We start from the raw sequence: 18,442 nt of genomic DNA, 5'->3' as shown, positions 1-18,442 counted from the left end.
GGTCTTAGTTACAGCATGCAGGATCTTTTTAGTTGTGGCATGCAGGATCTTTAGTTGCGGCACACAGGATCTAGTTCTCTGACCAGGGATGGAACCTGGGCCTCCTGCATTGGGAGCACAGAGTCTTCACCACTGGACCACCCGGTAAGTCCCAGCATATGTTTCCTTACGTGCAGTTTTTCTGGGGTGAAAATCTATTGCTATTCTCACATTTTCTAAAGGGGGTATCTGAATCAAAAAAATGTAAAAACCAACTGCAACACCCTCTAGCCATACCAGACACACACCTTATACTTTAGCATCTCCATTCCTCTGCTCCTTTCTAGCTGGAATAAATGTACTAATAACTGTTCTTACTAATCCCTCAAGAACAAGCTCCAAAATCACTTCCTCTGTAATGCCTTCCTTCACTGTCTACCAAAACAGAATCATTCAGTCCCTTACCTATAGTATAACACACCCCTACGTAACACTCACCAGACTATTAGGTGTTGTAATGTTGTAAGCTTTAAGGCAGGAGCTATACACCTTCACGTCTTTGTACTGCCAGAACATAACCCAGGTCCTAGCACACGATGGGCAAAACAAAAAAATCTGCTGAATAGAAGAACCATTTTGGCACTCAACTGCTCCTGCCCACTTTTGTTACTCATTCACTCATTACCAAACATTTATAAAGTTCCAATGAAATACCTGGAATTGTGTGCTAAGTGGTAAGGATGTAGACTAGGGCATGGTCCCTGACATTAAGGCAGTTAACTGTGACAATACAGAATAATAACGGTCTTCTTTGATAAGTGCTATTTAAGAAGGTCTACATGAAGGGTTATGATAGCCCATGTGAAGACGTGACTAACAGTCACAGAAGGTTTAACAGTGGGACATCAGACTCTCTCAGAACAGAAAATCCAACTATTCTCATTTTCTTTACAAACAACCTTTCCCCAATGTTCCTTTTCCTTTTCTAATGGTAGTAACAATAACTTACCACAGGAATGTGAAGGGTACAATGCAACCAAAGTTTTATCCTACTCGATTCTGGAAACAATTCCATAAGCTAGGTAGAGCAGGAATCATTACACCCATGTTAAAGATGAGAAAACTAAAGTTCAAAGAGCTCACTGCTCAAAATTGCACGCTAAATCAGAGGGGATTTATTTAGTACTTATTTACAATCTTACTCCTCCCTTTCAAACCTTCCACCCACCCCTAATCAGTTTGTAAGCCCCAGAAGAAAAAGACTTTTTTGTTCTCACTGCTTTGTCCTCAGGGTCTACAAAAGTGCTTAAAACACAACAGGCTTTCAATAAATATTTGTTGACTGAATTGATCTGAAAATAGAGTAGACCAACAGCAAAAAACACAAGGGAAAGAAGCTCCTTCCCATTATGATGGCATAATAAAAGAGAGATGTAAAACAGGCTTCTACTAGTTAGAAAGGCTAGACTAATTGTAGTGGCATGTAATGCATTTTATCTAAGAAGAATTTAAGTAAGGGAGGTGAAGTAGGTTTCTATTTCTGATGTCACATTCATGGCATGTACTGACATAAACCCAAGGCTTAAGCTGCAAGTTTGAAACCGATCAAAAGTTTTTATTAAAAGCAAAAACTAAGAAAGAATATTCTTGAGTCTTGACCCTTTGGCCAGAAAAATATTCTGAATGTCAGTTCCTCCTTCACTGTTATTTTCAGTAGCCAAAGCTGCTGTATATGTGCTCTCCAACATATTTCTTAATACACCTTTAAGCAAAGATTAGTCAAAACCTTTTCGTAAATAAAACTTTCAATAACCATTAGTCAAAACCACAGCCCAATAACTCACCACCCTTCCCCACCTCCAGGGCTCCATAAAATTGCCATTCTGCCTAGGCACAGGTAATCACTGCATACCATAGGACAAGGTGATGGAACCAATGCTCAGTATGTTTTATGTTTCAGTATGACATTGTTTGTGGTTCTAGAAACTCCAGTTCCTTATAAATCAGGTGCTCTGATAGAAAATATTTCCATTATTTTTCTCCAATATTTAAATTTCACAAGCTGTTGGTAGTGTTATGATAAATAACTGCAATAGTGTGAGGTAATGGACAGAGCACTGGATCTGGAATACGGTTTACTCCACTATTTCCTATCCAGGTTACCTGTGTGACCTCCGCAAGTCACTTAACATTTCAGAGGCTGTAAATTTAACATTTTACAGCCGTAAAATGAGAGAAGGGCCACCTCACAGAACTGCACCCTGAGAATTCAATTATATAAACCTTACAAACTTTTCAAAAAAATAGCACTGTGGGAATTCTCTGGTGGTACCGTGGTTAGGACTCTGCACTTCTACTGCAGGGGACACGGATTCAATGCAGCTCCCCTGGGGGAACTAAGATCTCGCAAGTTGCACCAGGAGACCAAAAAAAAAAAAAAAAAAAAAAGCACTGATAGTGCTGTCATCCCTACACAATATTATTAATACAATCAGGGATTCTCAGAGTAAATCACTTCCATTATGAGATATCAACAAAACAATAAAGTACAAAGGGCTTCATCTGCCTTCTTGACTAGGGTGGAAATGTAATCTATGTAACTTCAGTAACCTTCCCTGACTCATGTAAAGGGGTCTTGGTTGTCCTCATTTCAGACACTTGAAAGACTAATCAATTTTTCAAAAGGAGTATCTGCAATGGCTTTTATTTTAAAAGTTTTTACCTTAAGCTGAACCCAGTAATGCAGTCTTCCAATGGGACATACACAAAGTTACCACTAACAAAATGTGATCAAACCCACACAATTCTCCAGTTGCAGTAAGCCTCTACTACCTCTCCTCCCTCAAACTGGCTTCATCTCTATTACTTCTGTAGCTTTCTGGAAGCCACTAGGTTTCTGGTTTCTCTTTAAAGCAGATCCTTCTACTAAGGGACGTTTGCTTTCAACTTTTTGTTTTAAGCAGAAGTAAAAAAATGGATTTAAGGGGACTAGGGGGCGTGGAACTGGGCGGCTGGATGAAGTAGTCTTTTTCTGCTTGCAATGGATGAAGAGGCTGCTCGCTGCCCTATAAATCACTTTCTCTCCTCCGAGATTCTAGAGGTGTGTGAATTACCATTCCGACCATCCGCACCGGTTCTGTGACTCTTCGATCACAGCTGCGACCCATCCAGACTTCGAAGCAAATTCGATCCCTTCCCGGTTTCCTGGGGAGGGGGGCTCACTTCTTTCCCATAGGCCCATCCCCCCCACCGAGAAAAATGCCTGGAGGAGATTAGTGCCCTGAAGCCATCGGGCCTGACGTTTAATAGCTGGACAATAACCTCGAGGTTTTCAACAGAAACTTCGTCCCCCTCGCCTTAAGCCCCCAAGCCTCCGATCTGCCCAGCTGGGATGCAGAGGTATGAGGGAGGACAGCTTTGAAAAACGGACTTTGACCCGAGCTGGTTACCGCAACCGGATCCCCAGGGACCGGCCCCTGTCAGGAACTGGCCCGGCGGGCTCCCCCGAGGAGGCGACTCCACGCCGGGGCACAAAGGGGCGCAAAGCAGCCGAGACAAAAGGGCCCGGCCAACTCGCGGTGGGCGGAGAGGGCGAGCCTGCGCGAGGCGCGCCGCAGGCGGAGAAGCCACGGCGGACGGTAGCGGGAGGGCGGAGGAGGAGGCGGCGGTCACCGCCCGCCCCGCCCTGGCTCGAAGCGACCACGGCCCGGCCGCTACCCAGGCCCGCACCGCGACCCCCTCGCGGAGCCGAAAGCGCGGCCCGAGCCTACCAGGCACCCGCAGCCCGACCCCGCGCACTTTCCGCTCACTTTCTCTTGCTAGCCGAACTCACCCGGGGCGCCGCGGCCGCCTCCTCAGCCTCCGCAGTAGTTCCCCCCGGAAATCCTACCTGGCCTGCCGGCCGCCAGGCTGCAGCCAGAGGCTTCGGCCCCCGGGAGGGGGGAAAGGGAGCCGGCGGGACAGCGAGGGTGTAGGAAGTGCCGCCGCGGGGGCTCACGGGACTTGTAGTCTCCAGGAGGGGCCGGCTGCGTCGCGGGCCGGACAAAATGGCGGAAACCTCTCGCCCTTAGCTCTGGGCGGTCCGTCCAGCACGGCCTCTCTGGGCATGCGCCGTCCGCTGTGTGTAAAAGAGCTTGGGTAGCTTTCCTGGTACGGAGGAGGGCAAAGGTCTTTGGAGAGAGTTCAATGTTGGTCTCCCGAGAGTGCCTAAGGAGGGAGCTGATGCAGGTGTGCTGTCATAGAAATCTGTGGCCAGTCCCTGTCTGGCTAAATTTCAATTATAATCTCCCCAAAGAAAAAAACTATTGAGGGCCAAATTGAAGTGCAGTAAACTTTGAAGCAAGTTACCCTCAATTTTGTGCATAAGGAAGAAACCCAGGAATCATTTTTATCATCTCCTTCAGCCCATTAAGTCCAATCGTTTTACATCCCCGTTCCTCACCAGTTTTTCCACTACCACCTAGAGGAAGGCATCATCACCATTCCAAGTTTCTCTAGTTTCAGGCCTTGAGGCAGTCACCCCCCCAAACACCTTCCTTCCCACTGCCAGAGGATCTTTCTAAATGCCAAGCGCATTGTGTCACAACCCAAGTTAGACCTAAATGTAAAACCTAAAGCTACAAATCTTCTAGAGGGAAACGCAGGAGAAAATCCATATGCCTTTCAAACACACAATCCGTAAAGGAGAAAAATTGATAACCTGCACATCATGAAAAGTAGCACTTTTGCTCTTTAAAACATGGCTATGAGAATGAAAAGGCAAGCCGAAGACCTGGATGAAATAGCAGCAAAACCTATAGCCAACAAAGGACTAGTATCTAGAACACACAAAGAACTCTTTCAACTCAAAACAAACAACCTAGTTTAAAAAAAAAAAATGATTTGAACAGAGAGACTTTACCGAAGATGATAAATGGATGGCAAATAAACACATAAAAAATGTTAAGGAAATGCAAATTAAAACCGCAATAAGATAACATTACACACCCACTTGAATGGCTAATATTAAAAAGACTGGCAGTATCAAGTGTTAGTGAGAATGCTATAGGATTTCTCATTCACTGCTGGCGGGATTGTAAGAAGGATACAACCACTCTGGGAAACAGTTTGGCAGTTTATTTAAAAATTAAATATACCCCTACCATATGGCCCAACCATTTACCTACTATAGCTATTTACCCAAGACACATGAAAGCATACATTTGCACAAAGACTTGAACATGAATGCTCATAGCAGATTTATTTGTTATTAGCCAAAGACTGGAAACAACTCAAATGTCCTTCAAAAAGTAAATGGATATTTATACAATGGAATACTCTTTGGTAATAAAAAGGAATGAGCTACTAATACATGTAACATCATGATGAATCTTAAAATAATTATGCTGAGTGAAAGAAGTCAGACATAAAAGAGTATATCCTGTATGATTCCATTTACATAAATTCTAGGAATTATCATGACAAAAGCAGATCAAGTGGTCACCTGGGGACCAAAGAGGCAGATGCATGACAGGGAGGAATTATAAAGGGGATGAGGAGGGACTTCCCTGGTGGTCCAGTGGTAAGACTCTGTGTTTCCATTACAGAGGGTGAAGGTTCCATCCCTTGGTCAGGGAACTAAGGTCCCCAAAAGTTAAAAAAAAAAAAAGTAAAAATACATACGTACATACATACATACCTACATAAATAAATAAGGAGGGTGAGGAAACTTTGGGGAGTGACAGAAAAGAAAATGAACTCAACTGAAAAGAAATGCCCAACCTGAAAGTTGAGAGTTAGGTTTTATTTGGGGGCAAAACTAAAGACTTAAGCTTGGGACACCACATCTCAGATAACTCTGAGAGACTGCTCTGAAGAGGCAAAGGGGGAGCCATACTTAGGAGTTTTTGCAACAAAGACCAGGTAGTGGGAACGTCAAAAGATTACTGTTAATTAAAGAAAACCAGATGTCTCAAGTTAAGGAATTTATCACTTTTCTATATATAGGAAGATGCAAGAGTCTGGGCTCTATGAAATCATTCCTCAGGTATCCATGGCCAGCATCCTGTGCTTTCTCATCCTGAGTTTCCTCAGGGTGCTAGATGGCGGGCATCCTGTTTCTATCCTGAGTTCCCTCAGGGCTCAGTGACCAGGAGGCTATAATGTGATGGCTTGATGGCTGCAACATCCTTTGTTTACTGATACGGCAGGCAATATTTTTCATTCACACAGGTGTGTTAATTATCTTGATTGTGGTTATGGTTTCAAGGGTATATGATGAATTTTAAAATCAAAACTGGGAATTTCCTGGTAGTCCTGTGGTTAGGACTCTGAGCTTCCACTGCTGAGGGCACAGTTCAATCCCTGGTCGGGAAAATAAGAGTCTTCGAGCTGCACAGCGTGGCCAAAAAACAGAAAAATAAAAAAATAAATCAAAACTCATCAAACTGCACACTTTAAATATATGTTGTTTATTGTTTGCCAATTATACTCCACTAAACCTTAAAAATAACATAGTCAAAAATTGTTTTTAAAAAAGGAAAGAAAATTCTTCAATGGCTTCCCAGTACCCTAGGAAAAAAGCAAAAATCACTGCCATAGAAGCTCTAACTGTGGAGCTTCAGTATCATCCATGAGGAAGTGGACTGGTAGGGATGGCAATTGTGAAATTCCAGGGAACTAATAACGGTGGTAACAGTAGTAGTAGCAGTAAAGTAGTAATAATAAAACTGCTATTTTTTTTTGAACACCTGCCATGAACCAGGTATTTTACACGTCTTAATTAGGATTCCCGCCAGAAAACAGAACCCAAGACAACTACTAGTTGCAGGTAATTTACTTGGAAAGTGATCCCAGGGATTTAATGTGAAAGCACAGAGTAAAATAGGGAAGGAAGAAAAGCCAGCACAAAAGATGCATTACCAAGGTGTTCACTGCTATGGCACCTGGGGCTAGATCCTACCAAAGCCATCTGAGGATTTCCTAGAATGCTTCTCAGTCTGGTCCACCTGAGGACTGCCACAAAGAAGCATGTATCTATCGACTCCCATCCTCTGTTGTTTAGGATGGCCCAGGGGCATCAACTCCCCTTCCACTTCTTGGTAGGCTCCCACCAGGGTCCTCTGTCCTGGTTTAGGGAAAGCTCCAGGACGGATCGCAGGAAGAGCTAGGAGAGCTGAATCCCTCACTGAACTGTTTTCTGCAGGTTCAGCTAGAATCTAAGATGAGACTGAGATGACAGAAAGCAAAAAAGTTCTGCAACATCCCTTGCAAGACTCAGATTTGCCCATGCCCTACATTTGATCCAGCCTATCGCCTAGTCTTCAGTAATGGCTGGCTGCAGTTTCAGTGGTGCTTAGAAATCTTTGCAAAATGTACATTGTCCCATATGTCTTTTATGCCCTGTAACACACTGTACTCAACCATACTGATGGTTCTCACAAATAATATCAAGTGGAAGAAGACAGACCAATTAGTGTATACTGTGTGATTTCACATAAATAAAACACAAAGCAGGTAAAATAGTCTATTGAAAGTTGGAATAGCAGCTACCATTCCCAGTGGAAGAGCAGTATCTGGAAGAGGGAGAGAGGAGATTTTCTAAATGCTGGTAATATTCTGGTATTTGATCTGAGTGCTGATTACATGGGTATATTCAGTTTGTAAAAATTAATCAATGGGGTATGTATAATTTTCTGCATATATATGATATTCCTGATATAATTTTTAAGGGGGAGGTAGTCTGGGCAAGTCCTCTCTTCTGAGAGACCAATTGATAGTAAAGACTACTTCTAACTACTAATATTTCTGGATTGGGGACTTTGGGGCACTTGGAGCATGATGTTAGTTTAACAAACATAGGCTTTGGCAATAGAGAACTGCTCTGTCACTTTCTGTGTGCCATTGGCTGAGTTATTTAAACTTGCTAAGATTCAGTCTCCATGCTCCTGTTTCTCTTCAGATCGAATAAATTTTCACCTTTTACTGAAAAAAAAGGGGGGGGGGTGGACTTCCCTGGTGGTCCAGTAGTTAAGAATACACCTTCCAATGCAGGGGGTGTGGTTTCGATCCCTGGTTGGAGAACTAAGATCCCACATGCCACAGGGCAACTAAGCCTGTGCGATCTGGAGCCCACGTGCCGGAACAAAGAGCCTGCAACTAAGACCCGATGCAGCCAAATAAACAATAAAAATTTTTTTAAAAATTCAGTTTCCTTGTTGTACAATAGGAAACATAATAGTACCTAATATATAGGTTGGTGTGAGAATTAAGTAAAGTGACAGGCATAAAGTACCCAGCACTGTACCTGGATAAATTCTCAAAAAAAAAAAAAACCTGTTATGGTGGGTAATATTAGTTTTCATCTTTCTCTTTTTTTTTCAAGCTTCCAAGTTTTAAACAACAGACATTGAAACAGGCTGCAGGTGCAAGAATGTTCATTGTAGCACTGTTTAAAGAAAATGAGATAATCTAAATATCCATCTACTGGAGAATAGGCAAATTAATTGTGGTATATTCATAATACAGAATGCTTCAAAACAATTAAAATGAATAAACTAAAGTTACTGGTTATCAACATGGATAACACACAAAATGTTGGGGGGGGGACAATTTGCAGAAGGATAGTTACAGCTTGATACCACATATATAAAATTTAAAAACATGTTAAACAACATTATGTACTGTTTAAGGGTTCATATATACATTGTAAAAATATAAAATCATGTGTGGAAATAAAATATTCAGGTAAGTGATTCCTTTTTTTTAGTCAGGTAAATGCTTACTTCTCGAGGGGAAAGGAAAGGAATGGATGAAAGGAAGGGTACATCAGGGCTTAAAACATATATCTGATTTTTTTTCTTGAAAAAACTGTAAGGAAATAAGGCAAAACGTTAAGATTTAACAAAGTTGGTGAAAGGTACTTGGCTGTTACATTAACCTCTATCTGCCTTCTTGAAATAGTTCTCTATTTTAAAAAAAAAGCAAGCATAGCCATTAAAAAGAATGAAATAATGCCATTTGCAGCAATATGGATGGACCTGGAGATTATCATCTAAGTGAAGTAAGTCAGAAAGAGAAGACAAATATCATATGACATAGCTTATATGTGGAATCTTAAAAAACAAAACAAAACAAAACTTATTTACAAGATGGAAACAGACTCACAGACTTAAGAGAACGAATTTATGGTTACCAGGGCCGAAGGGTGGGGGGAAGGATAGATTGGGAATTTGGGATTGACATGTACACACTGCTCTCTTTAAAATAGATAATCAGGGAATTCCCTGGCTGTCCAGTGGTTAGGACTCTGAACTTCCATTGCAGGGTGCACAGGTTCAATCCCTGGTCAGGGAACTAAGATCCCACATGCCTCGAGGTGTGGCCAAAAATAAATAAATACTACATACACATATACATAAAATAGATAACCAACAAGGATCTACTGTACAAGAATAAATAAAATAAATAAAAATTAAAAAATAAAAAACAGTTGATTAAAAAAGAGCAAGAATGGAGCAGAGCAATGTGCAAAATACTCTTTAATTTTTGGTGAGGAAAAAAAATATATATCAACAATTGCTGTTATGCCAATCTGAAATCAATGGCTTTGGTGGGGACGTGAAGTGTAAGGGGTTTTGTCTTGTCTTGTTGTTTAAAAGCATGCAGTAAATTTCATTCTTCTTGGTGTTCAGCTCTATGAGTCAAATGCATATCCCTGTGTAACCACCACCATAATAATCTAGGTAAGACCTGTTCCGTCACCCCAGATTATCCTCTTGTGCTGTCTTTTGTAGTCAGCCCCTCCTCCTCACCCAGCTCTTGGCATCTATTGATCTGTTTTCTGTTCCTATAATTTGGGTTTTCCGGAAAGTCATGTAAATGGAGTAAAGAACGTAGCTTCTTGAGTCTGGCTACTTTCACTTAGAACAATGCATGTGTGATTCACCCATATTATCTCATCTGTCAGTAGTTTGTTCCTTTCTATTGCTGGATAGTATTCCATCGTAGTGACGTGCCGTGGTTTGTGTTTCCATTCACCACTTTTAGGGCATTGGGATTGTTTCCAGGTTTTGGTGACTGTGAATAAAGTTACTATAAGCATCTGTACACACCCTGAGAGCTCCGTAATTCAAAAAGACACGTGTGCCCCAGTGTTCACTGCAGTGCTGTATATATATTTTTAAAGAGCAGGTTTTTGTTCTTTTAATTAATTAATTATTTAAACTTTTTTTTTTTGGCTGCGTTGGGACTTGATCGCTGTGCAGGGGCTTTCTCTAGTTGCGGCCAGCGGGGGCTACTCTTCCCTGCAGTGCACGGGCTTCTCATTGCGGTGGCTTCTCTTGTTGCGGAGCACAGGCTCTCGGCTTGCGGGCTTCAGTAGTTGCGGTGCATGGGCTCAGTGGTTGTGACTCTTGGGTCTTGAGCACAGGTTCAGTAGTTGTGGTGCACAGGCTTCGTTGCTCTGTGGCATGTGGGATCTTCCTGGACCAGGGATTGAACCCATGTCCCCTGCATTGGCAAGTGGATTCTTAACCCCTGCGCCACTAGGGAAGTCCCCATTGCAGCACTATTTACAATAGCCAGGACATGGAAGCAACCGAAATGTCCATCAACAGATGAATGGATAAAGAAGATGTGGCACATATATAGAATGGAAAATTACTCAGCCATAAAAAGGAATAAAATTGGGTCATTTGTAGAGATGTGGATGGACCTAGAGTCTGTCATATAGAGTGAAGTAAGTTGGAAAGAGAAAAACAAATACTGTATATTAACACATATATGTGGAACCTAGAAAAATGGTACAGATGAACCTACTTGCAGGGAAGGAATAGAGATTCAGATGTAGAGTATGGACATGTGGACATGGGGGGAGAAGGGGAGGGTGGGATGAACTAGGAAATTGGGATTGACATATATACCTTACCATGTGTAAAATAGATAGCTAGTGGGAACCTGTTGTATAGCACAAGGAGCTCAGCTTGGTGCTCTGTGATGACCTAGATGGGTGGGATGGGGCGGGGGAAGAAGGTCCAAGAGGGAAGGAATATATGTATACATATAGCTGATTCACTTTGCTGTACAGCAGAAAGTAACACAACATTATAAAGCAATTATACTCCAATTAAAAACATTTGTATACAAATTTTTGTGTAAACATAAGTTTTTATTTCTCTCAGGTAAAGACCTAGGCATGGGATTGCTGAGTTGTATGGTACGTGTATGTCCAACATTATTAAAAACCAAAAACCAACCAAACTCTTTAACAAAATATTCACACCCTTTTGCATTTCTATCAGCAAGAATTGAGAGGCCCACTTGCTCTGCATGCTAATCAGCATTTGGAATTGTCAGTAAATTACTATTTGTTTTTAGCCATTCCAACATGTGTGTAGTGGTGTCTCAGCAGAATCTGCATTTTCCTAATGACTAAGGATATTCAGCCTCCCCACCCCCCGCCCCCACACCGGGTGCCATGTGGGTTAGTTCCCCAATCACGACTGAATCCCCTGCAGTTGAAGCTTGGAGTCTTAACCACTGGCCATCCAGGAAATCCCCAATCTGTACGTCTTCTTTAGTGAAGTATTTGTATTAGTCTCCTGCCCATTTTTTACTGGGTTGTTTTCTTATTACTGAGTTGTAAGAGTTCTTCATATATTCTAGGTACAAGACCTTTATCAGATATGCAATTTGCAAATGTTTTCTCCCAGTCTGTGGTTTGTCTTTTCATTCTCTTAACAGTATCTTTCACGGAGCAGAACTTTAAAATTTTGATAAAGTCTGATTTGTCCATTTTTTCCCATTGTGAATCATGTCATATCTGAGAAATCTTTGCCTAACCTGAAATCACAGAAAGTTCCCCCTAAGTTTTCCTCTAGAACTTAATAGTTTTAGGTTATCATTTTTTTTTAAAAGGATACATGCATATTATCTTATGTCCATATTCTATTCCTGGAAGAATACACAAGCTTTTCTCTTGGATGGGAAAATAGGGTGATTTGAACGTGATAGAGAAACAGACTCCATATTGTATACCCTTTTGTGCTATTGAATTTTTCCTTAAATGTACACATTACTGTACCTTAAAAACAACAAAATAGGGAAGTTTTTTAAAAAGCGAAGATCTCAAAAAATGTTGGGGACCACTGAAACCCGATTCCACCTAACAGTTTAAAATCACCACGATGGTTGTTGGACTGAATGCTCTCACCATAGTTTCAAATCCTGAGATCTTTTCTTTCACAAACTGTGAAGGGCTCCTTTCAAAGCCTGGCAGGCCTCACTGGGCTGAGAACCAAGTCCAATTAACTGCCAAAGAATTAACTGGGCCAATCAAAGAACGATATGCAAATGAGTGAATCTGACTGTGTAAAGCTTCCTCACCCGTGCATTGAACACTGCAGAACTGAGGCTGTGGATGTTGCTGCCACCTGCAGGCCACATCTCTCAACAGCATGGAAATAACCCTCAGGGATCCTTCTCTCAACTGCGTCCTCTTTGGTGCTCTGCATTGGAGAAATAGAGACCTAAAATTTTTTCTCTTTGCCTGTCAGACCACTACTCTGCCACAAATATAAATTGGTAATAGGAGTTCCTGAGTGTGGGGACTGTGGTCTCAGATTGTCTGGGTTTGAATTCTGACTTTACCTTGGGTAAATCACATACCAGTCTATACCTCAGTTTGGTCATCTACAAAATGGAGATACCAATAGCTCCTTTGAATAGATGTGAGGATTGAATAGATCATTTAAAGTGCTTGGCACAATGCCTGGCACGTCGTGAGCACACAACCAATATTAATAGTTGTTGTCGGGACTTCCCTGGGGGTCCAGTGGTTAAGACTTTGTACTTCTAATGCAGCGGGGTGGAACTAAGACCCGCATGCCATGCCTCGCAGCCAAAAATTTAAAAAGTTTAAAAGAAAAAAAGGGCTTCCTAGGTGGCGCAGTGGTTAAGAATCCGCCTGCCAATGCAGAGGACATGGGTTCGATCCCTGCTGCAGGAAGATCCCACGTGCCACGGAGCAACTAAGCCCGTGTGCCAAAACAAACAAACAAATAAAAGAAAAAAAAAGTTGTTGTTAGGCAAACCTTCAAGAAGCCTCTCCCGTGCTAAACTGACCAATTGTTCCTTGACACACAGTAGTGCAGTGGAAAGATCTTTAATACTTGGCTCCCCCACTGTGGACCTTGGGCAGATGTCTTAACCTCTCTGAACTCTGTTGGCCTCACAGGTGGTTTTGGATGTTACTGAAATCATCTATGTAAAGCAGCAACCACAGTGCCTGGCATGCAGTGGACAGTTAATAAATAGAGTGATGATTAACACAGGAATAGTTACCAAGTATAGCCAAAGGTTGAACAGCTCAGGTTGCAAACAGGCAGGCCACAGGCGGTCACCGACCTACAGATATTTTGGGTTGGCCCTCAGTATTTTACAATTTTTAAATTACTTGCCAGCATTAAAAACAGAAATTTCACGTGTGAGTCCAGGTTCTTAACTTCTATTTTATATAATGTGAAGCTCTGCCTATGTATCACAGCAGATCTACAAGGAAAGTGGCATATAACAGAGAAACCTAGTTTCTTCCAAGGAGGCCACATAATGCTCCCTGATGTTAAAGATGAAACATGAAGGGTGAGTAGAGGTTAGCCTGATGGAGTGGGGACGATGCTCCAGCAGTGGGACTGGCAGGTCCAAAGGCCTTGATTCAGGGAGATTAGTGCCTCCGGGACACTTTGGGAAAGCCTGGTGGCTGGAGCACAGTGAAGGAGAAGGTGGGAAGATGAGGCTCCAGTTGGCACCTTATGGATTTTGGACTTTATTGTGGGGATGAATGTAGTTCAAGGCCAGAAGCGGGGAGGTAGCCAATTGATGTAACAAACTGAGGGGCTATCTAGATTAGGGTCAGAGGTCAACAATGAGCAGCTGAGAAAGCAGAGGAGTACTAGGACAGCATAGGATCCCTAGCTAGAAACTCTGGGCATACACAGGATGGCTTGTCAGGTGTGGTTCAGCAAAGGGCAGACTTTAAAAGGACCAAGCTAAGCTGGACACCAGGGTGAATTTCTTATGTTCATTTTAATAGTGGAAAAATGAGAAGAATAAAGATTTGGCCAAGGACAAATAACAAAGAAGATACAGAACTAGATTCACAACACCTATCTCTAATGTGGTGCTTTTCTCACTATATTAGCTTTCTCAAGGTGAATAAACTCAGCACCAATACTGTGTTGTTGATAATCGTATAGGTCATTTATTGAGCGCTTGCTAAATGTTGGGTTTTGTGTTTATTTGCGTTAACATCTCATTATTTCATTCACTTAACAACTATAGTCCACCCAAAATATTACATACCAGGGGACTGTTAGGCACTGGGGACCCAGGAATGAATGAGACAGACACCATCCCTATCCTGTGGGAGTTCACAATGAGGAAAGGAAACGAATAGTTGAAGAAGTTATTACAAAGGGCGTTTGGCAGGTACTGTAGGGACAGTATAATAGTGAACCCAACCTATCATGGGTGGCAGGGAAGGCTTTTTGGAAGAAGTGACTGTCAAGCCAAAAAGGCAGGAGCAAAACTCCAGGGAAGACTGTTCCAGGAAAAGAGAACAGCACATGGAAGGCGCTATTCTCTCCGTAACCTGATGAGACAGGTGCTATGATTATACCCTTTTCAGAGATGAGAAAACTGAGGTTCTAAGAGAGATGACGCAACTGACCCACTAGCCAGTGCTGGAGCCAGGATGTAAGCCTGGGTCTACCTAGACCAAAGCTCATTCTCTTAGCTGCTAAACTGAATATTTCTGTTAGTTTGTCTGTTCCTTCAAAGGGTCATGTGAGTGGAGTGGAATATTAACTGAGATGCCTGCAATGCAGGAAGTTGAAATCATAGCTTATAAACTCTGCAAGCAGGTCTGTATCAGGGTTGGCTGTCTGTTTTGGAATGACAGCTATTTAGTGACGCAGCTCCTGTGCTAATGTCTGACTGGATGTTCAGTTCAATTGAATTTGATTGAGCAGTGATGTACTGAGTGCCTGCTATGTGCTAGGAATGGTGCCAGGCATTGTCAGAGTTACAGAGATGACGAGAAAAGTTTCCAGGTACTAGGCTAAAGATCATATTATAACTAACAAATTTATAGGTGTTTGTTTGTTTGTTGGCCATGTGGCATACAGGATCATATTTCCCTGACCAGGGATCTAACCTGTGGCCCCTACAGCGGAAGCACGGAGTCTTTTTTTTTTTTTAATTCATATTTTATTTATTTCTTATAAATTTTGTATTGTTATTATTAATATTATTATTACTATTTTGGCTGCATTGGGGCTTTGTTGCTTCACGCAGGCTTTCTGTAGTTGCAGCAAATGGGGGCTACTCGTTGTGGTGGTGCACGGGCTTCTCACTGCGGTTGCTTCTCTTGTTGCAAAGCCCAGGGTCTAGGTGCACAGGCTCAGTAGTTGTGGTGCACAGCCTTCATTGCTCCCCGGCATGAGGGATCTTCCTGGACCAGGAATGGAAACTGGGTCTCCTGCATTGGCAGGAGGATTCTTAACCACTGTGCCACCAGGGAGGTCCCCAGCATGGAGTCTTAACCATGGACCACGAGGGAAGTCCCAATCACTAACAAATTTAATAAGGTAAATAACAAAGCCATAATCCTGGCAGTTAGAAACCACACATAACTTATCATAATAGCTACCATGTTTTGAACATTAACTATGTGCCAAGCACTGCATGAGGTGCCTTAATGAAATTAAAAATGATCATGGTCATAACTAAAAACCAAAAGCCCGTACCGTCAGACTCTGGAGGAGTTTACGTGTAGTATCCCTTTTAACCCATGTTCATCCTATAAAGCTAATATCATAGTATTAATGATACAAATATTGCCCATCTTACAGATGAAGAAACTGAGCTTCAGAAATTTTTGCCTGAGATCCCAGAGCTAGTAAATAGAAGAGCTATAATTCAAACCCAGGTCTGCCTGACTCCAAAACTTGGGCTCTAGACCTTTACGCCACACTATCTTTACAAAGAGAATCAGCTCGTAAAAACCCAGGGGAATGTGGAATGATCTGCATAGCCAGGCACACATCCAGACCGGAGAAATAAATATCAGTGCTTTAAAAACCCTCTAGGGGAGTAAAGAAACAGGGAAAAAAATAATAAAACAAAACAATGTGTCTAGTCATTAAACACTAGTTAATCCCTAAACAGAGAGCCCGCACAAATACTTATACTTCTCTTTTCTGTCACTTAATTCTGCTTAAACCTGCCTCTAGAGTTATCTTTAAATTTAACTAGTAGTCAAAGCTGAGAATTTTTGGTATCAAGACATACCTCCTTTAATTCGTGTTTTATATTTATGTGGGAAAGAAAAGAAATGATTTCATAAAAGTCAGTGTCAAGCAAATAAGTGACCCCCATTAAGAATGGGGGTGCAAGCTGTGCTGTTCTTTGTAAACTGGGAGAAGAAAATCCCTTGCAGCCATCAGCCATGGGACATGTGAATATCCTGTCTCTGTGATGATTTGTGGCTGTGGGCAGGGAGGTATGCAGCCTCATTCCAGATGTTCAGATACAGCCAGAAGTGAAATCTGTGTTGTTAAGAAAGTGCTCAGAATTGGCTTCGTGACACATGGACTGGGAAGATCACTGTTGTGTTCAAACATAGGGATGTTTGCATTTCCATCTGCTTATTTACCCTTTGTCCCAACATAAAAAGGCAAGAAATGAAACCAATATTTACCTAGTGCCACTTTGAATATACTATGTTATTGTCTCTTTACAATTCATTTAACAATGTAGAAATGAGTTCAAAGAGGTAGAACACATAGCAGCTTCTATCACAGCAACTATAACAAATTACTACAATTATATTACGAAAATAATAATGATCGCTTCCATTTATTGAGTGCACACCATGTGCCAGGCATTGTATAGGGCACTTCTCATACATTATTTCATGTAATCTTCACAACATCCCTATTGTATAAGGACTATAACCCACTTTACAGAAAAAGAAACAGGCACTCAGGAGGTTAAGAAACTTCCCAAGGTCACACAGAGGGCAAGTGGCATCTATTTCTGTATCCATCTCACTACTGATTACTGTATGTTTCTTGAGGGCAAGGACTGTGTCTTACTCATCTCTGTATCCCTAGTTTCTAATACTGTGTCTGGCACAGAGTAGGCAGAATTCAGTTCATATTTTTGAATAAATGAAAGGACAAACAATATTTCCCCAGATAAGTGGTAGAGCTACCATCGGGATTTAGGTCTGCTGTCTTTAAGTCTGGGGTGCTTTCCACAGTTGCAAATGCCTGCCTAAATCAGGATCCTGATTAATCACTCACATGGCTCTTTTACTCTGGAAATTCCTATTCAACACTTTCCATATGAATGTGATAGAGTGATTCCACTTCTAGGTCTTTATCTTACAGAAATACTAACACAATTGTATCAGGATGTATCAAGAGAGTGCTTACCATTGGTACTTCAGGAAAAATTTGAAAAATAAACATCCATGCATGGAGGAATGATTAAATGGAACATCCATTCCGTAGAATGTCATATAACTTCAAAGAGAGTAAGGTAGATCTCCTTTTTCTAATGCAGAAGAATGGATACAAGGGACTTCCTTGGTGGAGCAGTGGATAAGAATCTGCCTGCCAATGCAGGGGACACGGGTTCAATCTGTGGTCCAGGAAGATCCCACATGCTGAGAAGCAACTAAGCCTGTGGGCCACAACTACTGGGCCCAGGTGCCACAACTACTGAAGCCTGAGCGCCTACAGCCCGGGCTCCAAAACAAGAGAAGCCACCACATAGAAGCCAGCGCACCAAAACAAAGAGAAGCGCCTGCCTGCCGCAACTAGAGAAAGCCCAGACGCAGCAACGAAGACCCAACGCAGCCAATAAATAAATAAATTTATTTAAAAAAAAAGAATGGACACAGGATTGTATTAAGTAGAAGAAGCAGGTTTTGAAATGTTAAGAATGGTTTAGTTGCACAATAATAATCCTGTCTTCCACATTTATTGCACACCTTGCTTCAGGTCCTCTGTAAAGTGTGTTACACCTATTGCCATATATCACTGAACCTAAGATAATCATTTATTGAATGTTTATAAGATATTTGGACCTGTGTTAACATTCTGATTCCAGAGATATACAAATCTGGAAAGAATTTGTCTCTTAAAAACAATTAAGCATGGCATTTTGCTTAATCTTCACAATAGTATAAAGTAGGTACCATCATTTCTTCCATTTTGCTGATGAAGCACAGAGAAATCAAGTAAATTGCCTGTGTGTAAGTGGCAGAATGTGGTATAATCTCATAAAAAACTAAAGAGTTCTGGGGACTTCCTGGGTGGCGCAGTGGTTAAGAATCTGCCTGCCATGTAGAGAATGGACTTGAGGACACCAGGCTGGGGTGGGAGGCGAAGGGGAAGCTGGGACAAAGTGAAAGAGTAGC

At 41.9% G+C, this 18,442-nt stretch overlaps 1 protein-coding gene across 1 annotated transcript in view; it reads right to left on the bottom strand.

Moving 5' to 3' along the window:
- Positions 1–3,947, bottom strand: part of PHACTR4 (phosphatase and actin regulator 4) — a 104,853-nt gene extending 100,906 nt beyond the window's left edge. The window contains exon 1 of the mRNA XM_057702363.1: positions 3,812–3,947. The gene's annotated coding sequence lies outside the window, so the exon portion shown is untranslated. The remainder of the gene's footprint in view (positions 1–3,811) is intronic.
- Between the last annotated feature and the right edge of the window lie 14,495 nt (positions 3,948–18,442).

This window comes from Hippopotamus amphibius, chromosome 1 (genome assembly GCF_030028045.1).
Source record: "Hippopotamus amphibius kiboko isolate mHipAmp2 chromosome 1, mHipAmp2.hap2, whole genome shotgun sequence".
NCBI lineage: Eukaryota > Metazoa > Chordata > Mammalia > Artiodactyla > Hippopotamidae > Hippopotamus > Hippopotamus amphibius.
This window is presented reverse-complemented; position numbering and strand designations above follow the sequence as displayed.